Raw genomic sequence first — 17392 nt, 5'->3', positions numbered from 1 at the left:
GATCCTCTGCCAAAACTATTTAATCAGATTATTTTTAATATATGGGGGACTTTACATCCAAGAAGTTGAACTGCAGCCCACATTGCATTTTTGGTGCAAGAATGCACAAGTGAACGATGCTATGGACATCACATCACCTTTCCTAATGTTTAGGCAGGATAATCCATAGATTTATACTTTGGAGTAGAAGCTTTCACCCCTTTACCAGAAAGGCTGTGGGTGATAAAGTTTTAAACAATTTGACTATAAGGTGTACTGCTAATCAATTACTTAAATTTAACTGAAGTCCATGGGCCAGGTTTATTCAACTGAATGAAAAAAAAAAATTATGCAGTCCTTATAGATTCTGTCTTTGAGTTCACAGTATCAGTTTGAAGTAAAGCTGTCAAAGTGGGATGATCTATAAATTTAGGGTGCTTAAAGAAGCTTTCTGAATTTAGACCTTAACCTTCTAATTCCCCTATGTTTTATTAACCTGACTATTCAATCCATGAGCAATTAATAAAATAAACAAATGCGTGACTTGATATAGTTTGTAACATAAATAAGAGGCTCACATTCAATTCTTACTATATAACAACTTAGCATGTACCATCAAGAGTTTCTAGAACAAAATCTTCAACTCAAATTCTACACCCCACACACTCAAAATTTAGAAGCAAGTTTTAAAAACTTCACTGTAAAATATGTAACAAAAATATACGTCATTTTGTGTCTTTAAAGAAGCCTATTCTTTTAACCAGACTTTAAAACAACTTGTTTTAGCATTAAAATGTGTGATTTCTTTGAGAAACTGAGTAGGATCTTTTTAGCTGCTGGGCTTAATTTCAGAATCTATAGAGCAATTTTAAGAATAATTTGTTCTTTCATCTCTTCAGCACATTACAACTATTTTTATTAAAAATGGAAAATACTCATTGGGAAGCATGTTCTAAGAAATACCTTGAAATGTCTGACATTCTTTCAAGTGGGCTCCCTTCTACCGCAGTGAAACAGAACTAAATGTTATTTTAACAACTATGGTAAGGCAGTTGGTTCTAATTTTCATACAGATTATCAATTTGCCCCTTTAGCTTGTCTGCCAGTAAAAGGTTTTCTAATACAAGGGTAAAAGAGCATAAAGAACTAAGAGAATAGGATGACCTGTTCCCTTATCTATAATGTGCAGGAAAAAAAAGTTGAGTTATCACGGAGGACTTCAGTCTCAGTGACATATACTGGAAACCTCACGCGGCCAGTTTTAAAAAGTACTTGGAATTTCTAAAATTATACATGACAATTTTCTAAATCAAAAATACAAGGGAAATCTATATTAGACTTCACCTTAACAGATAAAAAGGAACTGATGTCTGTTCTAAAAATTAGTGGTTACTTAGGTGCAAGTAATCATGAATTAGTATTTGTGTGCAACCAGAATAAAGTCCAAACCAGTAATATAAAAACTTGGTGCTTTAAAGGAGATAATTTCATAGAGCTTTAAAGAATTATGAGACAAGCCAGCTGAGAGACAGAATTTGAACAGAAAAATGAGTATAATAATTGACTCATAGACTTCAAGCTCAGAAAGAACCACTATGAGCATCTAGTCTGAGCCCCTGCACATGGAAGGCCACAGAACCTAACTCACTCTTGAAATAGACCCCAAACCTCTGGCTGAGTTACTGAAGTCCTCCAATCATGGTTTAAAAACTTTAAGTTACAGAGAATTGATGGTTTAGAAAATTTCAATAGATGGCCAAAAAATCCACAACTGAGAAAGAAGGTTCAAAAACCTTGCTGGTTCAGGGATTGGGAGTGTATTTAATAGCAATGAATATAAACTAGAATCTAGGAATTGTGGAAAATTATTAAGGGAAACAAAAGAACACAAGAAAAAAATCAATGGCCAACAGAATTAAGGACAATAGGAGGGAGTTTAAATAGTCTAGGAACAAAAGGAAGCCTGGAATTAGTTAATTACATAACAGAAATGGTAAAATTGTCAACAATAATGCAGAAAAGTCAGAAGTGTTCATTAAATATTTCTGCTCTGTATTTGGGGAAAAATACAATGATATGACTATATCATATGACGATGATGAAACACTTTCCATTCCAACAATAACTCAAAAGTATGTTAAACAGCAGCTACTAAAGTTAGACATTTTTAAATGGCCAAATAATGAGCATTCCAGAGTTTTAAAAGAGCTGGCTGAGGAACTCAATGGACTATTGATGTTGACTTTCTGGGACGTTCCAGAATACTGAAATAAAGTTAATGTAGTCCTAATATTTAAAAAGAGTTCTAGGCCTGTTAGCCTAACATCGATCCAGGCAAAATAATAAAACAGCTGATATGAAAAAACAATTAAAAACAATTAAAGGGAGGTAATATAATTAATGCCAATCAATGAGGGTTTATGGAAAATAGATCCTGCCAAACTAACAATATCTTCTTTTGATGAGATTAAAAGTCGGTTGATAAAGGTAATAGCATTCATGTAATATACATAGACTTCTGTAAGGTTTGGTATTGCAAGACATTTTGATTAAAAAATTAGACCAGTATAAAATTAACATAGTTGCATGTAGCGTTGTAGCAGTGTTGGTTCCAGTATATTAGAGAGACAAGATGAGTGAGGTAATATTTTTTATTGGACCAACTTCTGTTGGTAAGAGAGAGACGTGCTTTCAAGCTACAGAGAGCACTTCTTCAGGTCTATATACCCACTTTGTCTCCATAAAATTAATATGGCACACATTAAATGGATTAAAAGCTGGCTAATTGATAGGTCTCAAAATGTAACTGTAACTAGGGAATCCTCATCAAATCAATGAGTTTTTAATGGGCCCCCACAGGAATTGGTGTTTGGCCCTATGCTATTTAACATTTTTATCAATGACCTAGAGGAAAACATAAAATCATCACTGAAAAAGTTTGAAGAGGATACAAAGATTGGAGGAGTGGTAATTAATTAAAAGGACAGTTTATTAAAACAAAGATTTGGATGACTTGGCAAACTGGGCACAAACAAAACAATATTCAACTCAGTACAGTCAAACATAAGGTCATAAACCTAGGATCAAAGAATGCAGGCCATACTTACATAATGGAGGGACTATATTCTGGGAACCAGTGGCTCCAAAAAAGACTTGAGGATTGTGGTAGACAATCAGCTGAATATGAATTTCCAGGGCAATGTGGTGGCTAAAAGGGCTAATGTGATTTGTGGATGTACACACAGTGGAATATCAAGTATTAATAGAGATGTTATAGCATTTGGCATAGGTGAGACTACTACTGGAAAACTCTGTCCAGTTCTGGCGGCCTCAATTAAAATTCAATGTTAATAAATGGGATGAGGTTCAGAGAAGAACCACGAGAATGATTAAAGAATTTGAAGACATGACCTACTGTGAAAGAATATAGGCGCTCAATATATTTAACTTCTCACGAAGACTAACGCCGCTTAATCACGGTCTGCAAGTACTTACATTTCAAACAGAAATTTGATAATAGAGAGCTCCTGAATCTAGCAGACAACAGTATAACAATATCTAATGGGTGGAAACTGAACCTAGACAAAATCAGACACAAAACAAGGCAAAAAAAAATTCAGTGAGAACAATTTACCAAGGGTTGTGGTGGATTCTCCATTACTGGCAATTTATAAATCCGATCTTGGAATTTTTTATTTCTAAAAGATGTGCTCTAGTTCAAATAGGAATTAATTCAGGAAGTTCTATAGCCTGTGTTAGGCACAAAGTCTGACTAGATGATCACCACAGTTCCTTCTGGCCTTAAAATATGTGCACCTACAAAGATATGCACCAAATTTGTGGCGATGGTAGTTCTGGAGACAAAGGGGCAAGGTGGGAGAATCCGCTTGGGCTCAGTGAAAACTGCAGAGAATCTACTTCTCCTCAAAGATACAAGAGAAAATTATTCTTAGTATTCTGATGATGTATTCTGTTGATGCTTAAATTGTGACTTGGCATTTTACAGGAAAGCAAAGTCAATGGCTTTGCATTGATTAAACCAAGCTTATTTTCAGTTGTTTACATTCAACTCTTTGTTTTCGAAGTATTATAAGCAACAGTTCTACAGTAAGCCTTCTGGAATGTGCAGACATACTTACATATCTGTATTCAATAGAAGCCATTATACTCCGTTAGAAGTCAAGAACAATAGGATATAGTGCATGGGTAAAGCACGTTTCTTCAATTCAATGTTCCCTTTAAAAGGTCACATTCCTGCTACATTCCTTTCAGCCTACCTTAAATTCCTCCTCTTGGTTCAACTGGATAAGCTTTCCCCATTTTTCTATTCTGAATTATTGTGCTGAACTGCTCTACATTATTAATATAGTTGCCACATTTCATAAGAGAGGTTTCTTCATTTCAGTGGTGGGTGAATACATGTCCACCCCCAATCACTCAGCACTGACAGATTATTTGATAATTTAATTTCAGTCAGGCCTATCTGCCTCAAGAATATTTTTAAACATTTTAAAAGTCAAGATAGAAACTGCCTTAGCTTTAAACCCATCTGTGAGGTGGTTCTCAGAAATTATTTCTTCAAGAGGTGAAAGGAGCCATACCATCACCCTTGAACCTTTGCATTAACTTCCTGTCTTATTTGTCTTCAGCTGAATTACTCTCAGTTTCCAAGCTTTGCAAAACTGTTCCCAACTATATCTCATCTGTCCTCATTGTCAGACAAACCTGCAGCTGGACCAGGGCTGCTCACTCAACTGCATTGACTCATCCCTCAAGCAGAACCTGTAGTGACTCATCCCTCAGGCATGCTGCAGCAGCCTAACCCTGGGCAGGTTCAGATGACCCCCAAGCACAGGTATTTCACTGTTAACACCAGAGTCACAAGTTAATCTGTGCAACAGCACTACTTGTCTAGGAAGCCTCCTGCTGCCCTGTAGTGTTACAGACAGAGGTGAAAGTAAGCCGGTGCAGTCCAGTACAGCGTACTGGCAAGAGCCAGTATGCTGTGCCAGACCGCACTGGCTTTCGCAGCGGGAATTTAAAGAGCTCTGGGCTCCCTGCCGCAACAGGCAGCCCAGAGCCCTTTGAATCCCGCCCGCGGCTCCGGCGGCCGGGCTGGGGCCGGGATTTAAAGGGCTCAGAGCTCCCATGGCTGCAGGTAGCTCAGAGCCCTTTGAATCCCGGCCCCAACCCGGCAAGGCTCAGGGCTCCCCACAGCCATGGGAGCTTCAGGCCCTTTAATTTGCCCCTGAGCCCCGGGGGCTCCCAGTCACCTCTGCAGCTGAGAGCCCCAGGCTGATTTAAAGGCCCTGGGGCTCCCAGCCACAGCTGATGCACCAGGGCCTTTAAATTATGAGAAGCCCCACCTATCCAGTTGAGGCCACGCCTCTTCTGGATGAGCCACACCCCCCTCAGGACTCCAGCAGTGCCGATAAGTCCTGTAAGTTACTTTCACCCCTGGTTACAGATTCCCTATGCTTCCAGCCTGCTTTTGATCCTGTCTCTGTTCCTGCCCCAGACTTGCCCAAGCCTTATCCATGCCCTATTCTGAATCTGCTCCAAAGCTGTTCTTGACCTGCTCCAGCCTGTCTTCTTAACCCCAGACCCTTACTAACTCCAACCTGGCTTTGACGGTCAGACTGCTTCTGGTTTTGAACTCCGATCCTGATTTGGCTTGCCTATGGATTCTGATTCCAGTTCTAACTCATGGTCTGTCCCCAGATCTTGGTTTCAGCACTACCCTCAGCCCAGTCCCAACTCTGCATCCAGTTTCAACTCTTAGTACAGTTCTCGACCACTGCTCCAACCACCAGGCCTGACCACCTAGATCCCAGAAGCTGACACATTTGCTCTGCCAGTTTGGTGTCCTTTTGTCACTCTCTTGCTCTCAAATTCTACAAGTGACTCTGCATCCTCTCTCATGCCACCATCTAGGGCTAGAATAATCCTCCCTAATCCTGTCCCTGATTCAGTAAAGCACGTAAGTATGAGCTTCAGCCCCAATGATTTTCAATGGGATTTTAGCAAATGCTTAAAGTTAAGCAAATGTTTAAGTGCTTTGTTGAACAGGGATGGCTTCATTCAGTTCCTAAGTGCTCTGTTTCCAGTGCTGACTCCTGCTCTCTCCCCTGTCAGACATAGCTCCCTCAAATAATATATGGAAAACAAAATTCTGATCATTTTTTACTCACTTTACACAAATATAAATGAGACCACCACATGCAAAGAAATAAAAATTTAAACCTGACATTTCTAAAAAATCATACACACAACTTAAAAAGAAATTATTCTAAAAATGTGCACACAACATAACAAAGGCCCCACTATTCTGTTATTCTAGATCTTCAAAATTTGTCACAAAATAAATCTTACTGCAAATTTATGATCCATAATTTAAGCCTGCATAACAAAAAAAAGGCTGTCACTGTAAAGGTAACCTTGAAACCAAGAATAGAGTGTAAACCAATGCAGCACTTTCTCCTAAATTTGCATGAAGCTTGAACAACTCTGAGAAATATGTACTGCCAAGCTGTCTATGGTGGAAAACAAAATCTTTACGACAATATCAATATCAACAGTTATTAGCAATGCTGGTAATTTTAGCAGAAATATCAACCTAATTTTCATGTCCCAGAATCTCTAAGTAAGCAAAGCACACACCACTGTACCACCTGCATTATTCATTTCTATCTTTAATTCAACAGAAAACATCCATTTTAATTCAATTTTTTAATTTATCAGAAGTGGCTTCAGTATTTTCCAGATTTCCACCAGAGTACTGTGCAATTTAGGTCCAGCTTCTAAATATAAATATCTCTCATTATTTTTACTGTTGTAACGCTTGGCTACCCCTTATATTCCCCTCCTCCATGCTCTTTGTTCATCATCCAGGCTATGCTGTATCTAACAACTCTAAGACCCTCAAAACATGGATTGTTCTTTATTTGTATCTAAAGTGCAAACACTTCTAGAGAACGATAGAAGAAAAAAAATAGAAACAGTGCCACAAAAAATAAGCTACAGTGGTCATTTAGTATGAAGAAGAAACATTTCATTTTACAAAAATCAAAAGATCAAGGAAGGGGGTGCATTTTTTTAAATGCTGCATTTCCCTTCCCCCACTTTACTTTAATCTACTTATACATGGTTTAGACAACAAATTAGAAAGCAAATCAAGGCAGCAAGGCATATATTTAGTTGTTAGGTTTTTCATCCAATAGGTCCGATCTAGTGAGTTGCTGAGTGATTTCTAAGGGAGTTGAGGTCAACCGTCTACTAAAAGAGGAAACAGACAGATTGCTGGAACGTTAATCACCAGCACTATTTTCTCCAGCAGTGAACTTACTAAGATCATTAATAGTATCCTTTGGTAATGACTGATCTGAATGGGGCTCCTGTTGATATGAATGTGCTTCGTTCAAATATAGACCTAGATCCTGTGAGATCCTATATGCTATTTGATGCTGATGAGAACCTCTTGTGAGACATACTACTTACTTCCCAAGTGTCCTCACTTCACATTAACTTCATTTATTACTCTCTTATGTAATAATAATGAGTGATTTATAATATTAAAGAATTCCATAAAAAGAATGTCTAATGTCTACATAACAGTAAGCCAAAGGATGGTATGTGACATCTTTACCAAAAGCATGTTTTGGCTTACTTCTTTGTTAGAAAAGATTCAATTAGTTATTTGGAGGGGCTGTTATCCTAGAAGGAGTGAAAGGTATGCCTTTGTTTACATGAATTTGAATCTCAAAAATTTACAGTAGGGACTAGTCAGTTTCCCTGTTGTTCTAAAACATATATATTTTCTTTACATCAATCACAACTCTGTATTTTCAGGGGATCAAAGAGATGCTGCCTATTTATGGAATGCTTTCTGGGGGCCAGGGGTCTCTTAGAAATAACATCAATATCACAAACTGTCAGTCACATATTTCGTTAGAAGGAAGAAGCATGCCATCACATGAAGTAAGTTCAAGGAGACGAATGAGCTTTTGGAGCTGTATCTTCTTAGGTACTCTTACCCAAAATAAGAAAGCTGTGTTTATGACAGGGGTCACTGCAGCTCACAAAGCTACTACTGCAGATACTTTTTTCCAAGTTCTGCTCAATGCATATGTCTACTGGATCTTTGAGAGCATCAGTGTAACACAGACAGACCCCGGTCATCAGTGGGCAGGGCCTCTGAAACTTGGTGCATGAGCCTCTACCGCATGAGCTAAAAGCCAGCTGGCTGTAGAGCAGACTCATTTTATCTCTCTAACTAGTCTTGGTGCCACTAGATGGGACAGAACACAACACCCAGGAGGTGTGTTGGTTACATATTTCCCCTAGCTGAGGAAGTGCATCCCAAGCTTCAGAGTCTTCCCAGCTGAAATCCCGGACAAGCCCCCACTTGTAACACCGACAGACCACGGTAGTTGGCAGGCGGGATCAAACCAGGGACCTCTGGAGCTTAGTGCATGTGCCTCTACTGCCTGAGCTGAAAGCTGTTAGCTAAGGCTGTAGAGCAGATTCATTTTATATCTCACTCTAAGTGGTCTTGGTGCCACCATATGGGGCAGAACGCCACACCCAGTACTTGTGTGGGTTACAGCAGATCATTTAATTGTCTCTAATAAGACATGACATGGATGCATCTGCCACAGGGGCTGAAATAAATGTATCCACTTTATTGTTTCAGATTCTGTATAATTATGAATAAAATATAATTATGAATAAAAGATTGTGCTTTGTTTGTTTGTTTTGTCCAGTGATGTTTATGATAAATTCAACTAAATAGTTTCTCACCTTTGGATTGATGAGGGGGGTATGCCAGCAAGATATTCAATGGTAAAAAAATAAATGACTTGAGTGCAGTGTTCCAGTGTACTGCCTAGAAAAGCCAGAATATCCATGTGTATAATAGCAAATGTCTCATTCATATCCTAGATAACAATAACCAACTTTATTTTTCTTGGTTATAACAACAAAGAGTCCTTGTGGCACCTTAAAAACTAACAAATTTATTTGGGCACAAGCTTTCGTGGGCTAGAACCCACTTCATCAGATGCATGAAGTGAAAAATACAGGAACAGGTATAAATACATGGAAGGTCGGAGGTTGCTTTACCAAGTGTGAGGTCAGTCTAACAAGATAAAACAACTAACAGCAGGATACCAAGGGAGGAAAAATAACTTTTGAAGTGATAAGAGAGTGGGTTATGTTACCTTTGATTCAATTTAAGCAAATGTACTTTCACAAGCACGTGTTGATTGTTAATTGCTATGCTTCCTCAACAAGGTAAATAAGCACTTGAGAGTGCGCTAGACTGGATTTAGTGTACTGACAGACCAAGTCAACATGCCAGCATTCTCTGCAGGGTAAAAGGAGCAAGGCCATGAGTTTCAGAAGTAGTCTGGTGAATGTTCTTATGCAAGTTGTTAAGCTATAATAAAAAAGACCACCACTATCACCCCACACACACACAAAATCCCCACCAAAAAAACAGACTATGCTAGCTTTATGTAATATACCAGCCAGCACAAATTGCTACGAATTAAAACAGCATTTCTCAGAGTACTCCAGAGGTCTGTGGCCTCCTCCCCAACCCTCCGTTCACTCCTCCCCCTTCCTCCCTCCCTCCCAGCACCTCCTACACACCAGGGAACAACTCAGGGGAGGGGGTGGAATCATGCCCCACTGATCAACTCCACTCCCTCCCCCTCCCAGTGCCTCCTGCACACCAAGGAACAGCTGTTCAGTGGTGTGGAAAAGGTTCTGGGAGGGATGGGGAGGAAAGGGGACAGGGCATGCTTGGGGGGGAATGTGGAAAGAGGTGGGGAAGGGGTGGAGTGGGGATGGGAAGAGATGGGGCGGGGGGGGGGGGCTTGGGAGAAAGTGTGGAGCAGGGGCAGGGCTTGGGGCTGCGCAGAGGGACCTGGGGTCCAGAAAAAAAATTAAATCGAAACAGGATTCCTTGGGTTGCTAAAGTTTGAGATCCACTGCACTAAAAGCTTTTAAAAATCCAAAAGCAAGAATCAAAGACTCTGACTACTGATTAACAAGGTATGTGCAAACAAAAAATATTCTTTATAATCAGACTCCTTTTCCTGCCTAAACTTATTTATGGACATCAGAATCACATCCCCTGCCATTTATGAACAGAGGAGAAAGCTTTCATTTATTCACAAATTACCTGAAAAGCTGAAATAATGAGAAAGAAAATAAGTAAGAAGGAAAATTTGAAATTAAATAAAATATTACAGCTTGCAGTTTCAGTGGGTTTCATCTCTACCAACAGGTACACACACAAATTGTGTATGAGCTTGCAATGATGCCTGTTGGTTTCATACAATTTTGCCCTCTCTGGCCACAGGTCCTTCTCTGGCACATCACTTCATGACTAGATCTATTGCTTAACTGAACCATGAAACATACGATATATTACACTCAATTCTGAAATACCAGCCTCTCTACAGAGGGCATAGATAATCTTCTCCTTCAAAAAAAGGTATCTTGCTCAATATGGTAGTCAGAACATGCTAAGATTAGAGGGACAAAAATGTGTCTCTATTCCCGATACAGCAGAGAATACAAACAAGAAAGAAAGAAAGAAAGAAAGGTTTTAAACGTTGGCCACCTGAAAGGGTATTTACAGGAAGTAAGTTACACAAGAAAGATGAGAAAAAGTACATTACTACTTTAGAGCTCCCAGAAGCTATGTGCTGTTCCTTCTGCCTTTGTCAGAGCTACTTCAGCAGCAGACTTGCCTGTCTTTTGTTAAATCAATCCTCTAACTACAGGCCAACTCTTTTTTGGTCTCAAGTTGTTACAGCAAAAAAAAGGGTGGGAGAGTAACCAAACTGTAGTGGCAGCTCCAGAAAAAATTATGGCTGCGGAGACACTGAGTCTGTCCATGGTCTGTCCAAATGTTGCAAAGACCAAAGATTCCATGCCAACCCCCCAAAAACTATCACTCAGTTCCTTGCACAAAAGCAGACAAAGGTTTGGTGAGGAGAGGAGTTAATTTCACCTCTAATGTCCGTAGAATTAAAAAGCATTGAACAAAAAGAATTGAACAAAACCTGATCAAACTATATGAAAAAAGCTGCAGAAAAAAGAACTAAGCTATGCAAAGAGTGTTTCAAGTAGTAGCAGAAGTCATCACACTGGTATTAAAAAAAAAATCTGCAAATTATTGCTACTGCCAAAACTGGAAAAAGTTCCTTTTGGCAAAACTAAAATATGCATAAATATACAGGAGTAGCAAAAGACCATTCTTCCTTGTAAGAGCACTATAATTTTATCTAAATGGTAGTTGTTCCTGCTAAACAGAATGGCATAGTACTTGTAAGGGACATCCAACCCCATGCTTCAAATACAGCAGTCATCTCTAGAATGCTGGCTTTAAGAAATCCTCAAACTAAAAAGCAAATTAGCTGAAAAATCATAAACTACACTTTGTACAAAACACACACTCATCAGGAAAATAATTCACTGTTGAAAAAAAACCAAAACTTCAGATCTTCTCAAAAGATAATACACGTCACTATTCCATACAGTGCCAAATATTCTAGTTTAAAGGGGCTAAATAATTCACTGTCTGAGGTTATATTACAGTCACTACATAAAAATGCCATTCCTAGAAGTCTAGGGAATAAATAAATAAAAATAAATGTATCACAGTGATTATTCAAATGAAATCAGTGAGATGTTTAGGATTGTATTTTATTGCTAGAACTTCTGATGATCAATAATTCATGTAAACTGAAAATGCTGATCCTTTTATTTGCATTTGCATTCTATGGAGATATGGCACAAAGTCCATATGTATTAAAGTGCAAAAGTACTCACTCTACTAGCCAGTGTATAGCTTTGGTGTGGCCCCGAGCAATGAAGACATCCTCCGGGAGGAAATTCTTGGCCAGGAGCCACTGACTCCTTTATTCTCATCTTCACCTCCACTAGGCAGGAGAACCTGCTCTATCCCTCTCCCCTCCCTTCATTGTAGGGAATTATTGTGGGGAAAGGGTGGGAAGGAGAGAGAAGGGAGTCACTTGCTGTATCTGGCCCTAGGGTGTGTCCCACCCACCAGTGCTGCCATTGAACAGTGGGGATGGTGCAAGGTCAGGGGATTGGTTCCATCTGATGGTGATGGTGGGGGAGGGTGATGATTCAGTTAGCTTCCGGGGTGGGGTAGCCACCTGGGGTAGCTTTCTGTTTCAGTCCCTGCCTTAACTAATAGATTCTGTATTTCCCGTGCCCAAAGGGATAGGTTGATTGCCAGATTTGGAGTTTGGAAGGGATTTTTTTTCCTGTATGACAACACTGGCAAACTGCTCTATGGGTTTTTCTACCTTCCCTTCAGCATTCAGGAAGTCTGATTTGGGAGGATTTAAATAACAATTATTTCAACTTTGGCAGGTTCCAGGACAGTTGGTGCATGTGGAAGGGTCCAATTCAGTGCCCTAAAATCCTTGGTCATTGGTGCTGGGACTCATACGGTATGGTAAGGAGGTATGCCCCTCTGTCTGGACAGCTCATGGTTCCCTTCATTCATCTCTCCTACCTCCAACGAGGAGAAGAGTGAGTTGGGACTCTACTTTCCAGTAGGGTTTCCTTGGCAGACCTAATGGTGTAGAGGGTTCCTGGCCTTCACACCCACCCGCAAATTTATAGTACATCCAGAGCCCGTGGCACCAGTTGAGATTTACAGTGGAGCTACCCTGCCAGGTAGTTGGGGTGGTTTATCTCAGGAGGCCATTAGATGTTAGTAAAGATGCTGCCTATGCATTTAACATATTACAGGGCCAGTGGCTCAATGTTTCCAAACCCACATCAATGACTTCTTTTACTCATAAGAACCTGGGAAAACATATGGGTTGTTTTCCCTCAATTTTTGGAGACAAAACTAAAACTTATAACTTTGTTTATACCATGACTTGGTCATATTATACTAGAACTAGCTAGGACATTCTTTCAAGTTCAAGAGCAGATGACAGTCTGGTTCACAGTATAGAGTCAAGGAAAGATTTCAAATGTGGGCAGATCTTAACTTTGGTCTCATGACTTTCAAACTTTTTCCCCCAGAACTACAATATTCTTAATTATCAGAGAGGTAGCCGTGTTAGTTTGGATCTGTAAAAGCAGCAAAGAGTCCTGTGGCACTTTATAGACTAACAGACGTATTGGAGCATGAGTTTTCGTGGGTGAATACCCACTTCGTTGGATGCATGCAGTGGAAATTTCCAGACGCAGGTATAAATATGCAAGCAAGAATCAGGCTAGAGATAATGAGGTCAGTTCAATCAGGGAGGATGAGGCCCTCTTCTAGCAGCTGAGGTGTGTTTGCTTAGTCTATAAGGTGCCACAGGACTCTTTGCTGCTAATATTCTTAACTGTGTCTGTCTGTAATTCTATAATTTATGGATGGACAATTTTAAATGGCCATTTTTTTCTTTTGCAATTATGGGCAATCATTTTATTAAGGTGATATATTTAACAATTTTGCTGTAATATCACATATATAGAGAGAAATCTCACTTTCTGTGAAGATCAGACACAACCAGTATGCTATTTAAGCTATGGAATTAGTATTAGGAATCACTCCACTCACACAGAGCCTTAACATTTGAGTTCTATTATGTCAGGGAGGCAACACACACACACACACACACACACACACACACACACACACACACACACACACACACACACACACACACACTTTGAGTTAAAATACTAGCCAGAGTCCTTCTGCACCATAAATACAATCCTATAGTCCCTTCATTGTCCACCCCAGTATGTCCCTGCCCTCCATATTGGGGGGACTTGAATGGAGATCTTTCCTACACTTCACAGAGCCTGTGTAGGAGGCAGCCTTGTGCAATTGTTTCAATTGGCATTTTGGAGAGGACCCTGCAATCAGAGGGTGAATTTAAACTTCAGTGATTAATGTACTTGATTTTATATAGTACAACAACATATGAAAAAGTTTCCTTTCTACAGGGTTTTGCAGAATATGCCAAGGGAATGAGTAACTTTCAGTCACTGATAAAAGCTGCACTTTTTATCAGTCACTAAGGTGAAAAACTCCAGCAAATAATGAGGACAAAACATCCATTAACAGCTACATCAAAATAATGTTATTCTTCCTTAAACTCCCTACTAAATAATAGCAAAGAATCCTGTGGCACCTTATAGACTAACAGACGTTTTGGAGCATGAGCTTTCGTGGGTGAATACCCACTTCTTCAGATGCATGTGGTGGAAATATCCAGGGGCAGGTATATATATGCTAGCAAGCAAGCTAGAGATAACGAGGTCGTTCAATCAGGGAGGATGAGGCCCTGTTCTAGCCGTTGAGGTGTGAAAACCAAGAGAGGAGAAACTGTTTCTGTAGTTGGCAAGCCATTCACAGTCTTTGTTCAATCCTGAGCTGATGGTGTCAAATTTGCAGATGAACTGAAGCTCAGCGGTTTCTCTTTGAAGTCTGGTCCTGAAGTTTTTTTGCTTCAGGATGGCCACCTTAAGGTCTGCTATAGTGTGGCCAGGGAGGTTGAAGTGCTCTCCTACAGGTTTTTGTATATTGCCATTCCTAATGTCTGGTTTGTGTCCATTTATCCTTTTCCGTAGAGACTGTCCAGTTTGGCTGATGTACATAGCAGAGGGGCCTTGCTGGCATATGATGGCGTATATGGTGGATGTGCAGGTGAATGAACCAGTGATGATGTGGCTGATCTGGTTATGTCCTGTGATGGTGTCGCTGGTGTAGATATGTGGGCAGAGTTGGCATCGAGGTTTGTTGCATGGATTGGATTGGTTCCTGAGCTAGAGTTATTATGGTGTGGTGTACAGTTACTGGTGAGAATATGTTTCAGGTTGGCAGGTTGTCTGTGGGCAAGGACTGGCCTGCCACCCAAGGCCTGTGAAAGTGTGGGATCATTGTCCAGGATGGGTTGTAGATCCTTGAGGGTTTTAGCTGGGGGCTGTATGTGATGGCCAGTGGAGTCCTGTTGGTTTCTTTCTTGGGTTTGTCTTGCAGTAGGAGGCTTCTGGGTACATGTCTGGCTCTGTGGATCTGTTTCCTTATTTCCTCGTGCGGGTATTGTAGTTTTGAGAATGCTTGGTGGAGATTTTGTAGGTGTTGGTCTCTGTCTGAGGGGTTAGAGTAGATGCGGTTGTACCTCAGTGCTTGGCTGTAGACAATGGATCGTGTGATGTGTCCGGGATGGAAGCTGGAGGCATGAAGGTAGGCATAGCAGTCGGTAGGTTTTCGATATAGGGTGGTGTTAATGTGACCATCACTTATTTGCACCGTGGTGTCAAGAAAGTGGAGCTCCCATGTAGATTGGTCCAGGCTGAGGTTGATGGTGGGGTGGAAGCTGTTGAAATCATGGTGGAATTTTTCCAGAGTCTCCTTCCCATGGGTCCAGATGATGAAGATGTCATCAATGTAGCGTAGGTAGAGAAGGGGCGTGAGTGGACGAGAGCTGAGGAAGCGTTGTTCCAGGTCGGCCATAAAGATATTGGCATATTGTGGGGCCATGCGGGTGCCCATAGCAGTGCCACTGATCTGGAGATATACATTGTCATCAAATTTGAAATAGTTATGTGTGAGGATAAAGGCACTGAGCTCAGCAGCCAGTTGTGCTGTGGCATCATCAGGGATACTGTTCCTGACAGCTTGTATTCCATCTGTGTGTGGGATGTTTGTGTAGAGAGCCTCTACATCCATGGTGGCTAGGATGGTGTCTTCTGGGAGGTCACCAATGCATTGTAGTTTCCTCAGGAAATCAGTGGTGTCACGGAGATAGCTGGGAGTGCTGGTGGCATAGGGTCTGAGTAGAGAGTCCATATATCCAGACAGTCCTTCAGTGAGAGTGCCAATGCCCAAGATGATGGGGCGTCCAGGATTTCCGGGTTTGTGGATCTTGGGTAGTAGATAGAATAACCCCTGGTCGGGGCTCTAGGGGTATGTTGATTTCTTCTGGTGTTAGTGTAGGGAGTGTCCTGAGTAGATGCTGTAGTTTCTTAGTGTATTCCTCGTCCACTCATGCCCCTTCTCTACCTACGCTACATTGATGACATCTTCATCATCTGGACCCATGGGAAGGAGACTCTGGAAAAATTCCACCATGATTTCAACGGCTTCCACCCCACCATCAACCTCAGCCTGGACCAATCTACACGGGAGGTCCACTTTCTTGACACCACGGTGCAAATAAGTGATGGTCACATTAACACCACCCTATATCGAAAACCTACCGACCGCTATGCCTACCTTCATGCCTCCAGCTTCCATCCCGGACACATCACACGATCCATTGTCTACAGCCAAGCACTGAGGTACAACCGCATCTGCTCTAACCCCTCAGACAGAGACCAACACCTACAAAATCTCCACCAAGCATTCTCAAAACTACAATACCCGCACAAGGAAATAAGGAAACAGATCAACAGAGCCAGACGTGTACCCAGAAGCCTCCTACTGCAAGACAAACCCAAGAAAGAAACCAACAGGACTCCACTGGCCATCACATACAGCCCCCAGCTAAAACCCCTCCAACGCATCATCAAGGATCTACAACCCATCCTGGACAATGATCCCACACTTTCACAGGCCTTGGGTGGCAGGCCAGTCCTTGCCCACAGACAACCTGCCAACCTGAAACATATTCTCACCAGTAACTGCACACCGCACCATAATAACTCTAGCTCAGGAACCAATCCATGCAACAAACCTCGATGCCAACTCTGCCCACATATCTACACCAGCGACACCATCACAGGACATAACCAGATCAGACACACCATCACTGGTTCATTCACCTGCACATCCACCAATGTAATATACGCCATCATATGCCAGCAAGGCCCCTCTGCTATGTACATCGGCCAAACTGGACAGTCTCTACGGAAAAGGATAAATGGACACAAATCAGACATTAAAGGAATGGCAATATACAAAAACCTGTAGGAGAGCACTTCAACCTCCCTGGCCACACTATAGCAGACCTTAAGGTGGCCATCCTGAAGCAAAAAAACTTCAGGACCAGACTTCAAAGAGAAACTGCTGAGCTTCAGTTCATCTGCAAATTTGACACCATCAGCTCAGGATTGAACAAAGACTGTGAATGGCTTGTCAACTACAGAACCAGTTTCTCCTCTCTTGGTTTTCACACCTCAACGGCTAGAACAGGGCCTCATCCTCCCTGATTGAACTGACCTCGTTATCTCTAGCTTGCTTGCTAGCATATATATACCTGCCCCTGGATATTTCCACCACATGCATCTGAAGAAGTGGGTATTCACCCATGAAAGCTCATGCTCCAAAACGTCTGTTAGTCTATAAGGTGCCACAGGATTCTTTGCTGCTTTTACAGATCCAGACTAACACGGCTACCCCTCTGATACTAAATAA

General features: G+C 41.1%; 1 protein-coding gene across 2 annotated transcripts in view; it reads right to left on the bottom strand.

Annotated features, from left to right (window-relative positions):
• PRKD1 (protein kinase D1) overlaps positions 1-17392 on the bottom strand; it is a 310871-nt gene that overhangs the window by 164951 nt on the left and 128528 nt on the right. The window lies entirely within an intron of this gene.

Source organism: Gopherus evgoodei, chromosome 4, assembly GCF_007399415.2.
Source record: "Gopherus evgoodei ecotype Sinaloan lineage chromosome 4, rGopEvg1_v1.p, whole genome shotgun sequence".
In the NCBI taxonomy this organism is placed as follows: domain Eukaryota; kingdom Metazoa; phylum Chordata; order Testudines; family Testudinidae; genus Gopherus; species Gopherus evgoodei.
This window is presented reverse-complemented; position numbering and strand designations above follow the sequence as displayed.